A 13,910-nucleotide genomic window follows, 5' to 3' on the forward strand; every position below is an offset into this window, starting at 1 on the left:
TAATGTAAACTCAACTGTTAGTCCAAATTAATGATCGATTGTAAATAAAAAATTTATAGATTACAGTACGGTAGAAAATCTGTCCGAAGTCTATCATATTTGAACCATTTGGTGTCAGTAATTCGTCCAATCAAACAGATTTATGTCAAGCTGGTAAACGTATTTGGAACGCTATGTCATCATTATGTAAACTAAATTAAGCGTGTCTAGAACGCCGAGTCATCATTGTATAAACAAAATTTCAATAAAATTACAGTTTGTATGTTTCTAAGACTCTTTCATCAGTTTTCTTATTATTGTTGCTGATGAAATGGTAGATTCCAATAAAAACTATCAAAGAATCTGGAAAAATCAGCAAGTCATCAAAATTTGCTTTGATTTTATTTATTGCTGGGATCAGTAGTATCCTATCAACAAATATAAGCAAGGCCCTATACCTTTTGCCCCTGGGGCTAGTTTCCTCCAAGATTTTTTTCTGCGTGGCGTTTTTTTCAGTATTTGCAATGATTCTATAGGGCGAAATCAAAACAATATGGACGCAGCTGACCTACCAGATATGACTTTTCTCGTTCTTGAGGAGCAGTATTAAGAAAAATTTGGGAAGATAATGTTTGGTCACTTTAAGGAAGTTGATGAAGATTACTTCATCATTTACACAAGAGAAATGGAGGGACATTGAGGACATGTAATGGCTGTGTTTTGCGGAACCAAGATCACGAGAACATCAGTATCTTAATTAGTATAGAATTTAAGACTATATTAGTTTAAAGTATGTTCAGAACTAAGATAAATCATAAAATATTGCCAGAACTCTCATTGTGGACAGAAATTCATTTAACCCATCTTAGTGTTATCTCTACCTTGTCTTATAGAAGAATTACTTTGTTTACAGATAAACTCTTGAGGGCCTCAAGACTGAACTTTCGGCTGACCTATCGTATATGACTTCTCATTCTTGAGAAATATCCTTAAGAAAAAAAAAATTGAAACTGCAAAGTTTGGTCACTTTAAGGGTGATAGCCATAAGGCTAAAACTGGATAACGAAACAGATGATAGATAGATTAGTTAAAAACATGTTTAGAATTATTAAGGTAGAATAGAAAATAGATTCACATTGGTAAGAGTTGCAACTAAGATATCAAGCCACTCCTTGGCTTTTTTCTCAAGGTTATCTAGAAAGTTTACTTTAAGATAAGGTCAAAGAAATAATAAGTTACTACGTTGGTACAACTTTTGAAAGTGGTCATTACCTCATAACTTACAAAGGAGAATTAGAGAGACACTGAGCACCTATAATTAATGTATTTTCTGGAATCAAAGAGATCAGAACGCTGATGACTCGTCAGATATGATTAGAGTACAGTTAATATTACATTAGTTTAAAGTATATTCAGAACTAAGGTTCTTAATAAGAGAGTCATGCATACTCCTGCCATTTACCCGTGCCCCAGCCATTTAAACATTTCCCTGTCAATTACATGGACTGTCTGTCCTGGCTTTTCTCTGTCTACAATTAGCCATATCTTGATGCAACCTATGCAACCTACTGCAAATTACTTGATAACTTCAATTCAAAATCAACGGACAAACAAGTATGCGTCCAATAAGAGAGTCATGCATACCCCTGCCATTTACCCATGCCCAAGCCATTTAAACATTTGCCTCTCAATTACTTGGACTATCTGTCTTGTGTTTTCTCTGTCTACAATTAGCCATATCTTGATGCAACCTATGCAACCTACTGCAAAATACTTGATAACTTCAATTCAAAATCAACGGGGACAATTTTTGGGGGCGCCCGACCGGCCCAGGGTCCCAAGTAAATGACCCAAAACTTGAAAAATTGAAATTTGCTCGGATTGCAGGGCTGAGCTGTGCCAATAAATAGGTACTATTTGGAAGATGACTGGAGAGAGACTAGGTAGAGAGAAGCATAGTATAAGGGTAAAATTATAGAAACCAAAAAATTGGGCTTGTATGATGGAAGGGACAGTGGACATGGGCAAGATTGGGAGATGAGGGGGTCACTATAGAAAAGAAAACTTGAGCGTGATTGATGGAAGCGGTGGACATGGGCTAGGCGAGATCCATGTCAAAATGAATCTATTGTTGGTATTGGTGTAGCACACGGTAGCTTCGCTTGAGCAACGGTCTTACCATTCACGGCCATAAGCATCCGTGCACCTGTGTAGCTTTACCTAGTTGATGGCAATTGAATTGAAATAGCGAGGAATGTGTACTGTGCTAGTATGCCAGGAGAGAACCCAAGGAAAGAGAGCCACTGTGCCCTTCATTCCCTTTAGGGCTTGTATGGTATGCCTAGCTCAATTGTTGTCAGGGCAAGGCTTGATCAGTTCCACCAAAAGGTGACTTAAATCACTCGCCCAATAAAGGAAAATTCTCTTGTGGAAGTGTGTAAAGGAAGAGTCTGTTTGAAATTGGAGAATGTTAGTGCAAGCATAGTGGTTTCGAATGCGCTAGGATTGCAAGAGGAATGCTTTCCAATGGGTTGGCGTTTCAAAAACACTATAAATTGATGGTGGTTCAGAGTGATTTGGTTTTGAGCCACAGGGAATCACTATGACCCTAGCATCTGTTGAGCTAGACGAATCTTGGATATTGTGCAATCCTTGATTCGGTAATGATTTTGGTACCATTAGACCTTTGACTATGGGATTAAGGGGTCTTGAAAGGACAATGGCAAGGTGGCTGTATTCCTAGAGAGAAATCTCAATGGTTCACTGTGTTTCTAATGTGCCAGATGGTAACGTGAATGTGTAACATGGTTGATCCTGCCAGTAGCATATGCAATGTCTTAAAGATTACGCCATGCATGTCTAAGTACAAGCCCCCAGTGGGCGAAACCGCGAATGACTCAATAAATTAGTAATGGTTCCTTAGATCGTACTGTGTTCTACTTGGATAACTGTGGTAATTCTAGAGCTAATACATGCACAATAGCCCCAACTTCACGGAAGGCGTGCTTTTATTAGCTCAAGACCAATCGGGCTTCGGCTCGTCTCTTGGTGACTCTGAATAACTATAGCCGATCGCACGGTCTTGCACCGGCGACGTGTCTTTCAAATGTCTGCCTTATCAACTTTCGATGGTAGGCTATGCCCCTACTATGGTTGCAACGGGTAACGGAGAATCGGGGTTCGATTCTTAAGAGGGAGCCTGAGAAATGGCTACCACATCCAAGAAGGGCAACAGGCGCGCAAATTACCCACTCCCTGCACGGGGAGGTAGTGACGAAAAATAACGATGCAGGACTCATCCGAGGCCGTGTGATTTGAATGAGTACACTTTAAATCCTTTAAAGAGGATCCATTGGAGGGCAAGTTTGGTGCCAGCAGCCGCGGTAATTCCAGCTCCGAGAGCGTATATTAAAGTTGCTGCGGTGAAAAAGCTCGGAGTTTGAGATGGGACAATGTCGGGTTGTACATCATCTCTGGTTTAAATTCCTAGCTCTTACAATTTTTTTGATCGTAAGGTTTGCTAAGACCATGGAGTCCTTTGAGGCAGCGACCTTTACAGCGTCAACATTCTATTGCTTCTAGCAGTTGCACCGAGCCTAAATATCACAGCATGGAATGATTGAATGGAACCTCGGTCTTATTATGTTGGTTTTCTGGACTTGAGGTAATGGTTAACAGAGATAGACGGGGGCATTCGTACTGTAACGCTAGAGGTGAAATTCTTAGACCGTCGCAAGACGAACAACTGTGAAAGCATTTGCCAAGAATGTTTTCAATAATCAAGAACGAAAGTTAGAGGTTCGAAGGCGATCAGATACCGCCCTAGTTCTAACCATAAACGATGCCAACCAGCGATCCGCGGACGTTACTAGAATGACTCCACGGGCAGCTTCCGGGGGAAGTATGGTTGCAAAGCTGAAACTTAAAGGAATTGACGGAAGGGCACCACCAGGAGTGGAGCCTGCGGCTTAATTTGACTCAACACGGGAAACCTCACCAGGCCCGGACACTGGAAGGATTGACGGGTTGAGCCCTTTCTTGATTCAGTGGGTGGTGGTGCATGGCCGTTCTTAGTTGGTGGAGCGATTTGTCTGGTTAATTCCGATAAAGAATGAGACTCTAGCCTGGTAAATAGACGATGGATCCTAGTGATGGATCGCTCTTCTTAGAGGGACAAGTGGCGTCTAGCCATATGAAAGTGAGCAATAATAGGTCTGTGATCCCCTTAGATGTCTTGGGCCGCACGCACGCTACACTGGAAGAATCAGCGCGTCCTCCCTGTCCGAAAGGACCGGGTAACCGCTGAACCTCTTCCGTGGTTGGGAATGGGGACTGCAAGGATCCCCATGAACCAGGAATTCCTAATAGGCGCAAGTTATCAGCTTGCTTCAATTACGTCCCTGCCCTTTGTACACACCGCCCGTCGCTACTACCAATTGAATGATTTAGTTAGAACTTCGGACAACTCACTAGGGCAGCCTCCGGGCCGCTCGTGGTGTGGCTGAAAGTTGTTCAAACCTGATCCTTTAGAGGAAGTAAAATTCGTAACAAGGTTTCCGTAGGTGAACCTGCGGAAGGATCATTAGCGTTTGATAAGCGAGAAGGAGACTAATGGTCCCTGTGGTCAGTAGATTGTCTAATCAATGTTATTGATACACGTCCCCGTGTTTGTTGTTTGAGGTGCACAATTAGGTTTTCCGCGTGTGAGGAGCACCCTTGTGCAGCATCATTCATGGGGGCCATTCGTTGAACAAAAGAGTGATAAACAGAGTCTTGAGGAATGGGAGCTTTGAGGTAGTTATTATGGGGATGATTGCCTCAAAGTTTGGTCCGTTACTAATGAAGAAATGGTGAGACCATTGACTGTGAGGACTACCTGAGCTGGCACTGTAGTAGGGGTCTCAGAGGAGTAGAGCATGCAAAGCCTGTTAAGGTAGTAAGTCTCAATGGAATCACTCATGACGACATAATGAGATGAACCAACACTGAGGTGACTGTTGTTGCCCCAGCAGCATATTTGTGTGGAGGGCCACGATCAAGAAAACTTAATACTTTGTATCATATAATCGTGATGATTGTGATGAAGTATTTGTCTAGATGCTGAAAATTTAACAATACAAAATCACTGTTTTTTGGTTTGAGCAAGTGCTCTGTTTAGTTGTTAAGTTATATCATTTGATAAAGGATTTTCCCAGGATTGTTTTGCTAATTGGAGTTTGAATCTGTAAAGTTTGCTTCAGCAGTTATTTTTTTTGTCTGTGTTAGCCTAATGATGAATGCGATAATACACTGGTGAATGTGAAGGGACGTCGTGTACTAGATAGCTCTGATGTTTTTGTTTGATGATGTATCTTTTCAGATTGAATCTGTTTTTCAAATCCTGTAACCTACTTACAATTCAATATTTTGATTTATAAATCTTTTTGTTTCATTCTATAAAAGCAGTGAGCTAAGCGCCTGTCTTAAACCTTAAGAGCCATTGACCTTAATTCCAAGTTTCTGATTCATTGACAGCTCAAGAGGTTGTTGCAGAGAAGTAATTTTTGTTGGATTTGTATATTTTAGAAGAGATTTTTTTAGTTTGTAGTCTAGCACTAGGTATTAGCGAACAGGTAAATTTTTCGTTGATCATATTATTAACTTACCAATAAAGTGAAAATACCACTCGATGCCTTTTTTTATGCTCTTGACAAATATAATAATCACTTGTACCGCAAATTCAAATTTAAGCCCTTTTTGTGCTCTTGAAAATGATCATAATATTTCTAGTTTTGAGTATAAGAAAGGCTTAAAACATAGGTTTCAAACTGACTGTTACATTATAAATCCATTTTTTTAATGTTATATAATCCACAAGCACTGATTATCCACAATTAAGTTGGATAAATAAATTTTGCAATATTTGCCGTTTTCTTCTTTCTTGATGCTGAATGTTCAATTACAGTATGCGTTTTCGACAAAATATTAAAAATATGAAAGCAAACGGAAGTAAGTGTAGAGAAATATCCCACGAGGTACCAATCCTTTAATTTCTTCCATTCCTTTAACTGCTTTTAAAACAGAAAAGAAGAAAAGAGAAGTCTAATATTTTCTTTCTTGAATTGACCGCATATTTTAGTCTATGGCTAAGTATATTGGCTTATAAAGTTTATTATAGCTTTGATCCAAGTATAAACCCTAAGAAGTGAATTTCTAAGTGGGAAAAAGTGGGAATTTATGTCAAACCTGATTCCAATGATACTACCCCCCGAGAAGGGAGATAGTGATAACCAAATGTCAGGCCCTAGCTCTCCCTTACCAAGTGACCTTTCTGAGGACTCAGACTCCAATGAAACTATGATCACTGTCCACCCTGAGGACTCAAATCACAGTGATGATGGCTTCAATACTGTCACTCCCAGAAGATCCAAGAACAGACGGTACATCCGTTTCTTCCCATTAAAAACAGTTTTTACTCCACCCCCTTCTTTTTTAGAAGAGGAGTACTTCATCGACATTTTGCCTATTTCTTCTGAAATCACTTTTCAAACAAAAAACATCCAAAAAACTCGACTCAAGCTCTTAAAAATTCCGAAAATTAATTTCAACTTCAAAACCATTAGAGATGGTTCAATTTTAATATAATATATTAAAATTATATATATATTAAAATATAAAAATTAAAATATATTTAAAAATTAAAAAATTTTAAAAATTAAAATATATTTATATATAATATATAAAAACAACTCTGTTATCACTCAACTTCCTTGGAGGCATTAAAGTCTATTCATAGAAATGGGTTCGCCCTCCCCCTCCCCCCCCCCCCAAATAAAAAATTGGCATATACAATATCCCTAAAGATATTCCCGAAACCGATCTAAAGGGTGGCCTTATGAACTCCAAAGGCCAAAATATATCTGTATCAAAAATCACTAGACCTGGAACCCAAACAATGGTATATACATATCTAAATCTTACCTGTTCATCCTAGACTCCAAACTGGAGAATTTCATCAAAACTATATTCCTATTTGGCCAGATCAAGCCTTACAAAGAGTATAAAGCTAAACCAATACAGTGTGAAACATGTCTGAAAATGGGTCAGACAAAACAACACTGTAAAACAAACCTGAAAAGGTGTAATCTGTGCCAAAATAGCCGTACTTCAAATACAACAAACAGTGCAAATATGGAATTAACAGTGCATGAAAATAACAAAAATGAAACGCATTAAATGCAAAGGTCCTCCTTTTCTGACAACAGGTCTGTATGTCCAAAATACAAGTCAAGATCAATGGCTCTAAGGTTGTCTGAAAAAAGAAACATCCCTTTTCAGTTTGCAAAAATGAAACTCATGTTACAAACTGGAAATACACCTGCATTTTCTGAAACAAACATACAATATAATAAAAAAACCATAGAGCTTAAAACTACAAGGACTCAGCCACAAAAAACACTCCCTAGAATCAAGATCTTAGACTTTTCTCCTCTCCCAACAAGAGACAAAGATCAAGATTCTTCTCAAAGAAAACCTGAGAAACTGATCCCATCAAAACTAAGAAAGGAAACACCGAAAGAAAATCCAAATTTACTTACAAACTCATGTCTCTACATATTCAACTTAAGAAATGGCTGAATATCAAAATCTAAATATCTAAATCTAAATCCACAAAATCTCAAAGACACAGCCAACACAAAAATCAGCAATATACTTAAAAAACTACATCTATCAATGGCTAACCCTCTGTTATCTCTCCACCACAATTTTGCAATGGTATGTGAGATCCTTCAATTATTCTAAACTTACAGACCCTCTTAAGTATACTTCTTGTCACAAAATTGACCTAAAAATTGACTCCAAAAAAACTAATTAAACTCATCATTTAAACTCAAAGTTCCTGGTTATGATGTGCTAAGAAAAGATAGATCTTCCAAAAGAATTGGTGGTGGAGTTGCCATTCTTGTAAGATCACACCTCAAATTCTGTGGTATAGGCCTAACGTGTATATTTTTAAAGTTTCTTAAATTTTTACTGCGGATATTAAAAATATAAATACACTGATTAATTTTCTAACTGTTACTTCCTTTTTTCTACTTCTTTTAGAACATTAATTTTATCAGCGCAGCAAATGAGTTGGAAAAAAATATGCTATTCATTTCAATATTGAAAGTTCTTTACAATCATTTTTCTTATTATATTCAAATGTCTTATATTCACAGGGCTCATGGTGCGCTGCCAATTGAAGTAATTTGTCCCTGCTGTCAGACCCCCTGATCGCACTTTACTTCCTTGCCAAATAATGTTTGAATGTGTAACAACTCATTTGCACCCCCACAAAAAAATGGAAACGATGCAACTTCTCTGTAAACGATGGGAAGGTAAGTTTCCTACATGGCACCAGAATTCCACCGAATAAAGCCATCATGTTAATTATATTCTATTTGACTGACATGTGAGAGGATCGTTCAATAATACTAAAACTGGGGATTAGCTCAAGAACAAAAGTGGACTGGAGATCAATGTGCAGTGAGGTGCATGGGCATTGGGTAGCTACACCAGGAGCTAATAGGAGGTGAGGGTGTTGTGGTCGAAATAGACGAAAGTGTTTTGGTCCGCGGAAATATAATAGGGGGAGGCCTCTCGGCCAGGTTTGGGTGTTTAGACGAATCGAGAGGGTAAGCAAGAGAAAGTTTATTAGTCCTCTCTTAGACGGCCGTGAGACTCTGAGAAGGAATAAAGAAACTCTAATCCCTCTCATTCAAAGATACATAAGGGCGGGTTCAATGATTATGAGCGACTGCTGGGCAGCATACTCCAGTCTGTCAGAACTCGGCTTTACTCACCACCAGATAAATCACTCTAACAATTTTATTAACCCTGAGGATGTGAGCATTCACACCCAATGTATTGAGATGCTATGACGCTCTCTGAAGAAAAATTGCAAAAGTTTAGATAAGAGAAGTCTGCATCTGATGTAGTACTTTGCTAGATTTCTCTTCCTCGAAACCAATGAGCCAGAAGAGCGCCTGTATCATTTTTTAATAGAAGCTAAAAAGCTTTACCCCCTGGGTCAAAGCCGTCACCTTCTAGAGTGATTGAGGCTGAAGCCAACCAAGGAGCATATTCAGATGAGGATTCAAATGAAGGGGATATCCGGCTGTTTTCAGTTTTCGATATTATTTAACTTGCAATAGTGAAGGTATTTATCTTTATTTCAATTTAAAAATTATTGTTTATTTATTTTTCTTGCAGGTTTTTCTGTTTTCATTAAAAACATTCAAAGTTTTTCATGTTTTCATGTTTTTCTGCCTTAACTATCGTAATTTTGAAAAAATTTTGGCGCTGAAAAAATGTAGCATACTATTTTATCGAAAACGATTACTTTAATTAAACGTTCATCGTCAAGGAACAAGAAAACGGCATAATATTGCAAAATTTATTTACCCAACTTAATCGTGGAAAATCAGTGCTTGTGGATTATTTAAAATTTTAAAAATGGATTTATAATGAAACAGGTTTGAAACCAATGTTTTAAGCCTTTTTTATACCCAAAAACTAGAAATATTTTGGTCATTTTCAAGAGCTCAAAAAGGGCTTAAATTTGAATTTGCGGTAGAAGCAATTATTATATTCGTAGACGATAAAAAAGGCATCGTGGTATGTTCATTTTATTCTTAAGCCAATAATATGAACAACGAAAAATTTACCAACGAACATACCCTGGACTTGTTTAGCTTCGTTTCCTGATTTAGTTGAATATATTATGTCCAGTAAGGCTAAACAAAAACACATAAGCCCAGTTAAAGGCCATGATAGGTGTGCTGTCTGTTCTACAGAATTGGATGAGGGGTTCTCTGCCATAATGTGACATTTGTGAGAAGTGGATTTAAAGTGTTTGTCTGGACCTGTCCCTGGAGAATATAAATTGTTAAGAAAGATTATATAATCACTTACTTGTGTCTGGTAATGTCCAGCCTGCAAAGTTTACCCTCCCTATCTCCACCTTTAGTGAGCAGGCTATAATAGCAAAGCTGGCTTCTGTTATGGAGATCTCAAGATGGAGTTTAACACCACTAGTCAGTTGACCCAAACACATTCCCAACTGAAAACTGACATTAAATGTGATATTTCTGCTCAGGTTAATTATGTTGCCAAAAGCGTATCACACATTGAAAATTCACTACAATCAGTGTGCTGTTTCAGCTGTTAAGGACCTAGTGGCTTCTACAGTGTCGTCTCAATTGTCTTAACTTCCTGTAGCCCAATTAACTGAAACTGATGTTCGTCAGCGGAGAGAGGCAACTATAGGTGTTCCAGGACAAAAGGATTAATAATATTGAGGAGAATGGAAAATGATAATGAGTATAATCCTCCTGCACGAAGGCATTGTGTCACTGAGCAAGCAACTGAAGCCGACAATATACAGCCCCAGGAAGAAGTTATCAAATATCTTGACATTGAAGCATTGATGGAAGGCGTGGGCAACCCAGGCGAAACCTTTAGTCGGCCGGACGTGAAATCCGAGCTATACAGAAAATTCAAGAAATTTTTCGGAGATTCAATCTATGACTTGTAGAATCGTCAGATTCGTCACATTGGTCAAGAAATTCGTATCTTAGAAATTTCCTTGGAAATTAGCTACGCTGATTTGGCCTCATATCAACAATATCTTGCATATTTTTCGGGAAAAATGACTAGCATGGTATAAACAATTATAAAAGCACATTAACAGCCTAAAGGGTCTAAGTTGAAATTGAATTTAAGGCAAGACCACTAAAAGTTGGGAAGTTAAAGTAAAAATAGTCACGTTGGCTTACATGTCTTAAAATAAATTACAGTATGCCATGAAGGCAAGGTATATTCCCTGCAGAAGGGCCACTATGTTTAATAAGAGAATAGCCAGAAAGAAAACTGTGGCCACAAATAAAAAGTGGCCAAAACTAATTAATTGCTGTGTGCAGGCTCATGACAGTCCTTTCAGCATTAGCAGTCAGACAAGAGAACCTGGAAATGTATATTGAGCAACCAGAAGGAACTTGTGGTATGCAAACCTTAGATGCAGGCACAAGTACGTTGATAATGTCATAACAGGTAAAAAGGTAAATAGCTAAATTTTGAGCTTATCAAATCTAAGCTATAAACCGAGCTTTGTCCCAAAAGGACATTAAAGCTGAAAAAAAAGAGATTACAGGCAAAGACGTTATCAAACTGTCTCAAGTACCTGAAATTCGAAAAGAATCAGGAAGCTTAAAAAATGTATAAACAAACCGACATAGAGTAAGCTAAAAAAAAGTTACTGACACAAGTTTCTTTGTTCGAAATAGAACGAAAGAAAAGTTTTAAACAAAGATCCAACAAAAAAAGAGCAAAAAATAAATGTATATAGTCGTATATGGAAAATGTATTTTGTAGTAACAAATGTCATTGAAAAATTATATAGTTGCAAGGGTATTTTGAAAACCGTTAATAAATATGGAATTGTTAGCGTATAAAATTGTAAATGTATAAATTTTAATAGCAAAATCGTGTTATATGAACTATTGCCAAGCCCTTATATAGAGGCTAACCATAGTTCTCTGTTATAGTGTATAAATCTATTTGTTAGAGTTGATTTTGTTCTAAATATTTAATTACAGTTTAAGACTTATCAGATAAAAGTCTTGATGGACTTATCTAAAAGTTGTACAAAAAATAAATATTGAAGTGACTAAATAAGTTGTAAGGGTATATAATTACTGTTTGTTTTTAACCAATTAATTTATGTATCAACATAACTTCTATTAATATATATATAACCCAAACTATCCATATAAATATAGTGAATTGGTATTTTGAGTGTTCTGCTTTTGGGAAAAAGAATTATACCAAATTTTAGTTTTGCTTTGTCACAAATCTACTGAAAAAAAATTCCTTCGTGAATTATTATATAACTATATAGTGTCTTAAAGTAATTTTTAAAATTTTAACCAAATGTATTTTTTAATAATTGTTGTGTAGAAATGTATGAAAATTGTTGTGTCATGTATGAAAGACCTAAAGGCACTATCTGTAAAATATGAAATTTCTCTTTTTCTTATAAAGTGTACATATATATGAGTACGGGTATCATAACAACCTAAACAATCGTGGTTATCATTGGCAGTGTAATAGAGGTGCCTGAGTAAACAGCGAAGTGGGTTCTATGCATTATTATTTATTTATTAATTCACCAAGGCGCTTCGTTTCAAAGGAGTTGTCGTGGAGACTTTGGAAGGAGCCCCTTCTATTGGCAATAGATAAATCCTTAAATTATAATAAAGAACAGAAATTATTAATTCAAGAGTCGTGGAATTTCTCTTTGATCTTTCGCACCGTAATATAATGTTTGACGAAACAAAAATAATTGGATACTGGTGAATTATACGGAAACTTCTATGTTTGATAAGAGAATAGCCGAAAAGAAAACTGTGGCCACAAATAAAAAGTGTGGCTATAACTATTAATTGCTGTGGAAAGGATCATAACAGGCCTTTCAGCATTAGAAGTCAGACAAGAGAACCTGGAAATGTATATTGAGCAACCAGAAGAAACTTGTGGTAAGCAAACCTTAGATGCAGGCACAAGTACGTTGATATTGTCATAACAGGTAAAAAGGTGAATAGTTAAATTTTGAGCTTATCAAATATAAGCTGTAAGCGGAGCCTTGATCAAAAGGACATTAAAGCTGAAAAAAGAGATGACAGGCGAAGACGTTATTAAACTGTCTCAAGTACCTGAAATTAGAGAAGAATTAGAAAGCCGAAAAGTTTGTATAAACAAACCGACATAGAGTAAGCTAAAAACAGTTACTGATACAAGTTTGTTTTTAGAAATAGAACCAAAGAAAAGTTGTAAACAAACATTCAAAAAAAAAGAAAAGCGAAAAATAAATGTATAATCGTATATGGAAATAGTGGTAGTAATACAGTGGTAGTAACAAATGTTATAAAGAAAATATATAGTTATAAAGGTATTTTGAAAACCTTTAATAAATATGGAATTGTTATTGCATAAAATTATAAATGTATAAATTTTAATAGCAAAATCGTGTTATATGAACTATTGCCAAGCCCTTGTATAGCAGCTAATCACAGTTTTCTGTTATAGTATATATATCTATTTGTTAGAGTTGAATTTTTTTGTAAATATATAATTTAAGACTTATCAGATAAAAGTTTTGGTGTACTTATTTAGAAGTTGTACAAAGAACAAACATTGCAGTGATTAAATAAATTGTTAGGGTAAATAATTATTGTTTATTTTTAAACATAAAAAAACATAACTTATGTTAATATATATATAACCTAAACTATTCATATAAAAATATTAAATTGGTATTTTGAGTGTTCTGCTTTTGGGAAAAAGAGTTATGCCAAATTTTAGTTTTGCTTTGTCACAAATCTACTGAAAAAAAAATTCCTTCGTGAATTATTATATAACTATATGGTGTCTTAAAGTAATTTTTAAAATTTTAACCAAATGTTATTTTTTTATAATTGTTGTGTAGAAAAGTATGAAAATTGTTGTGTCATGTATGAAAGACCTAAAGGCACTATCTTTAAAATATGAAATTTCTCTTTTTCATATAAAGTAAGTGTACATATATATGAGTACGGGTATCATAACAACCTAAACAATCGTGGTTATCATTGGCAGTGTAATAGAGGTGCCTGAGTAAACAGCGAAGTGGGTTCTATGCATTATTATTTATTTATTAATTCACCAAGGCGCTTCGTTTCAAAGGAGTTGTCGTGGAGACTTTGGAAGGAGCCCCTTTTATTAGCAATAGATAAATCCTTAAATTATAATAAAGAACAGAAATTATTAATTCAGGAGTCGTGGAATTTCTCTTTGATCTTTCGTACCGTAATATAATGTTATGACTGATACAATGACTGAACTATATAATGACTGAACTCTATCTATGATAA

The 13,910-nt window shown here is 36.2% G+C and overlaps 1 pseudogene; it reads left to right on the forward strand.

The window, feature by feature from the left end:
• The first annotated feature begins 2,780 nt into the window (after positions 1 to 2,780).
• Positions 2,781 to 4,564, forward strand: LOC148941703 (small subunit ribosomal RNA; annotated as a pseudogene).
• The last annotated feature ends 9,346 nt before the right edge of the window (positions 4,565 to 13,910 follow it).

The sequence above is a fragment of the Artemia sp. Qi Xiang Cuo genome, chromosome 18, assembly GCF_049724085.1.
Source record: "Artemia sp. Qi Xiang Cuo chromosome 18, ASM4972408v1, whole genome shotgun sequence".
Classification (NCBI taxonomy): Eukaryota; Metazoa; Arthropoda; class Branchiopoda; order Anostraca; family Artemiidae; genus Artemia; species Artemia sp. Qi Xiang Cuo.